The 4,968-nt window shown below is 28.3% G+C and overlaps 2 long non-coding RNA genes across 2 annotated transcripts; both read left to right on the top strand.

Moving 5' to 3' along the window:
* The first annotated feature begins 727 nt into the window (after window positions 1-727).
* Window positions 728-1,775, top strand: LOC137823548 (uncharacterized). Its single transcript, XR_011083143.1, has 2 exons — window positions 728-815; window positions 1,362-1,775. It is a non-coding gene; the product is annotated as an uncharacterized lncRNA (long non-coding RNA).
* Window positions 1,776-3,902: 2,127 nt separating this feature from the next.
* Window positions 3,903-4,968, top strand: LOC137823549 (uncharacterized). Its single transcript, XR_011083144.1, has 2 exons — window positions 3,903-4,215; window positions 4,555-4,968. It is a non-coding gene; the product is annotated as an uncharacterized lncRNA (long non-coding RNA).

Raw genomic sequence — 4,968 nt, forward strand, 5'->3', positions numbered from 1 at the left:
TATTTTTTCACACCTTATTATTTAAAACAAAAGGAATAGTTTGACACCGTGAATAGTAACAACAATAACTTCGCAATATCTCTATGCAGTTTTCGGTGGGGCTCAGTGTACAAATTATGCTGGGAGAATGGTATATTGTTTTTTGGTCGTTCTATACAGCTATGCTTTTTTGGTTTAATCCCCCTTTTTTTTTTCTTTATAAGAATTGAAACATTTTTAGTGTTTTTTTTTATTTAATGTATTTTTTTTGCTGATAATTTTCTTACAATCCTTTTTAATAATAAATAATATTTTAAATTAAAAATAAAATAAATAAAATAAAAATATTATTTTATTCACTTGTTAAAAAAAGTGGTAAAGTATCAACACTCTATTTTAAAAATGTTATATTGGTTCTTTAGGTAAGTAAATATTATCAATATAGCTAAATTAAAAATGTGTGTTTTCTTGCTTTAAATAGACATTCGTTGTCATAATTAACTCACTTCAAGCTATATTATTGGTTTAAGAAACATTCAGCATATCTGCTTAAGCCACCTTGTTGTAAGACAAGTGTTATTTATGTATGGAAAAGAAATTAACTCACAAGAACCTCACTTTATAGAAGAATCCAAAAAAGTGGAAAAAAAAGCAACACCATTATCGAAATCATTCAATAAAAGAAAGAACAAGAGAATTAGATTCCACCCAAACTAAGTGTAAGATTAACATTTCCCTTCATGTCAGTGCGCAAAGAATCTTTAGTTTGTGTATTTATACAATGCCTTAGAAACCCATTAATAATGCAGTGGAGGACCATTTCATTATTAGTTCAGGTGAAGTGGTCACACATAGATAGAATATAATATTTTGTGTTTAGGGTTCATCAGATCCAAGTCATAATAATCCATTCACATCTTGCAGTTGCAGATATATATATATATATATATATATATATATATATATATATATATATATATATATATATGCATGCATGCCTCCATCTATTTCTTCATAGATTTTCAATTTCATTAGCTATTTCATTACATTTTTTGTTATGTTTATGGTTTTAACTGTGAGTATAATGAACTGGAGTGGTGTGTATGGTGGGAAGATTCAAGTTCTTTTTCCTTACATGTTTGAATATTAGCACAATGAGGGCATGTTGTAGGCTTCGACTGTGTTGGATTATGGTTTCTGCCACAACATGCATTTCATGCTTTTGGTGAAGCCTACCACAAACCCTCCTTATGCTAATATTCAAAGGTTCGAAGAGTGTTTATGTGTGCTGCTATGTTGCTATGATCAGTTGAACCAAGCGAATACTTAAAGGGAAATTAACTTTAATTCATTGTATTTAGTTCTCTAATATATTTATGCAGGTAAGGTATTTGATGAATTGACAAAACACATTTTTCACTTCTTTCCACTCTCCAATAATGCCAACCAGATGGAACGGAAGCTCACAAAATATCGAATTTGTTGTGCGGAAGGAGTTGCTTATGAACAAACCTCTCCGAACCAAAATCCCCGATGGAAACAAAGTTGAAGGGAAAAAAGAAAACAAGAAATGGAAGTTTTTTTCAACTTCTCTGTGTTGTTGTCTGAAAGGAGAACAACAAGCCTAGTAATGAATTTCTAAGTCTCTGCCTTTGCCTCAAAGTGATGATGAAAATTCTGTGTATGTTTTGAATTTTGTTTCAATTCTGATATAAACATGCACTAAGTCCATTTTAGGTTTAAAGTTTAAAAAGTGTTCTCACAAATTTCTAATGTATGACACGAAGTTCAACACACTAATTTTTAAAATAAAAATACTTTTCAATTCAGCTAAAGTTAATCAAAATATCTTAATATAATGCCTCATTTGATCTAATATATTATCAATACAATAATATTTCACATATTACTATTGTATTTCAATATATTTTTGTCCCTATGTCCCTGATCCAAAATTAAACCATCCAGTTACTTATAGTATAAAAATGATTGAAATGAATTTTTCTCTGAGAAATAATTGTTAGTTTTTATTCAAATATTTTTAGTTTTGTGTTTTTAAATTTTTTATTGGTTTGATTGTAGAATGATGTGCAGTGTAACTACTTCCACTGGGTTAATGAAGTGAAACCTCAAATTGAAGTAGCTGAATGATCTAAAGTTTGGATCATGAACAAAAACCAATTTTGTGTTCTAATATATAAGGACAAAAAAACATATTTAACCATACTAATAATAATAGTAATAATGTTAATATTAATAATATGAGTAATAATTACAATAATGTTATTATTATTTTTCATAATAATAATAGTAATGATAATAATATAAATAATAATAATTTTAATAAAAATAATATTCAATAATCTATTTTAATATATAAAGGGATTTGGTTTACACATTTACTTTTTCAATTTTATTCTTTATAATATTAAAATATTTTGTTTTCCAATTGAAAATTTGAATTTTAAAAGAGTAAGAAAATTTTGAATTTAAAAAAAAATAAAGAATCCAATCTCTTACAATTGTTCCCATTAAATAACTACTTTTTTTAAATTCAAATAATTCTTTCTACTAAAAAACAACCTACACAATAAATTTTTTATAAAAATTATTATTTTTATAAAAATATTTTTTATAATTTAATAATATATTTATTCCAATAATTATTATAATAATATTATTTTTTGTCAAAATAAAAAAGTGTAATTATTCATATTTTAAAAAAATAATTTTTTTCTTTATTTAATAAAATAAATAATTGAATAATTATTTTTATTTTAAAATAATTAAATAACTTCTCTTTTTAGAAATAATTGTTACATATATTTATATAGAATAATTTTTATCTTTTAATATATATAATTTCTTCTTTAAAGAAAGAATATAATCAATTCTTAATATAATTTAAGAAATAAATTTTATTAACAAAAATTATACTCATTAATTGTAGGTAAATTTAAAGACAAACATATTATCAACAAATTCTTGATCGTCACTTTTCGTTCGTTTTTTTATTTAGAGACAAAAGTTTAGTATTTCTAACAAATTTTGCCTATCGATAAAGCCAATTTTTACATAGTGTTCTGTAAAAATGGTTGGTTCTTGATTTTGTCTTTCAAATATGAAAGAAGTTAGGTATTTATTTTGCTTTCCAAACTCGTTCAAAGTGAAGAAACTTAAGTTTCAATTATAAATCTCAAGTGCAAAAATTCAATCAGTACATATCTTCTTATCTTCTTGATATAATTGAAGATGGTAGATACTTCACTACATTATGAAGATTGTAGATACTCTTATTACCATATATTTGTTGTGTAGTATTAAATAATAACGATCTCACTTGAAGCTGCATTATTTGTTTAAGCAACATTTGTTCAAAGAAAAATAAAAACAATATATATATATATATATATTTTGTACTCATACGGGCGAGACTGAAGATCCGGTCATCCTGACCGAGACTCGGACTTGCTGACCGAGACCGGGGAAATCTTGTCGAGACCACAAAAACTTGGTCGAGACAAGAAAAATCGCCACGGTCAATCTGACCGGCCGACCCATACATTCATTAACGCTCAAATCGAGGTTAGTGGAGCTAATCTGTCATTAAGGATTAGGTAATACACCTATAAGTGAGATTCATTACACTAATCAGATCCAACAAGGTAAGTCCATTAAAATGGTATAAATAACACATATCCTAAGGAGAAAGGTACGTCATTTATTATTGTGCACCTACCCGAATGCGATCACCCGCTTTACTGACTTGAGCGTTCCGCAGGTACCTCCATTCGATGTTCACCCAAGACCGAGAGTCGAAGAAGAAACACGAAGACGAGAAGAACTTCAGTCAAGCACTCAACAACCTGTCTGATCAAGGAGGAGGACGAAAACTTCAATAGTTCTCTAGGTCCTATCTCCCTAGCAGAAACATATATATATATATTTTTTAAAGAGACTTATCATAAGATAAGTGTTCTGAATGGAAAAGAGATTAATTATGTGACAAAGCGAACCTCCTTTATAGAAGAATCCAAAAAAGTGAAAAACAGCAACACCATTATTGAAATCATTGAATAAAACAAAGAACAAGAGAATTAGATTCCACCCAAATTAAGTGTAAGGTTTACATTTCCCTTCATGTGAGTGAGCAAAGAATCTTTAGTTTGTGTATTTATAGAAAGCCTTAGAAACCCAATAATAATGCAGTGGAGAAGCATTTGATTATTAGTTCAGGTGAAGTGGTCAAACAGAGATATAATATAATATTTTGTCTTTAGGTTCATCAGATCCTAGTAATAATAATCCATTTACATCATTGAGTTTCAGTTGCAGATATATATATGCATGTCTCCACCTATTTCTTCATAGATTTTCAGTTTTCATTCCAGTTCTGTTCATTAACCATTTCATTACATTTTTTCTTATGTATATATGGTTTTAACTGCCATACATGCATCTATACTGATAAGATGCATATAAGTTTATATATATGGCATGATAAGTGATGCATGATGCATCTTATATATAACCTTTTGGTTTGTTGGAGTAAACTTGTTGATGTCTTTTATGCAGGTTTTTGACTTTTGGCTCCTTTCCCACTCTCCAATAATGGAAAAAGCGACGATAGAAACCTTTGAACCCATAAAGTTAGAAACCATTGAACCCAAATGGATTGACAATGAACCAGAAGTTGGACCCTTTTGGAACCAAAGCACAGCAAATAAACACAGGGAGGTGAAGAAGTCGCATACAGACCTAAGCAAACCTGTCCAAACCAAAATCTGGTGGAATGGAAAAAAAACTCTTTTCTGAAAGGTGATGAACAAGCCAAGTAATCAATTTCTAAGTGTACCTTTGCCTAAAAGTGATGCAACTTCTACTAGTGTATGAAACCACAAATAAGTGATGAAACTTCAACTAGTGTATGAAACCACAAATAAATATGTACTGTTTCAGGAATAAAACTACTTTTTAATTTTGTTTCAA

Source organism: Phaseolus vulgaris, chromosome 8, assembly GCF_000499845.2.
Source record: "Phaseolus vulgaris cultivar G19833 chromosome 8, P. vulgaris v2.0, whole genome shotgun sequence".
Lineage (NCBI taxonomy): Eukaryota > Viridiplantae > Streptophyta > Magnoliopsida > Fabales > Fabaceae > Phaseolus > Phaseolus vulgaris.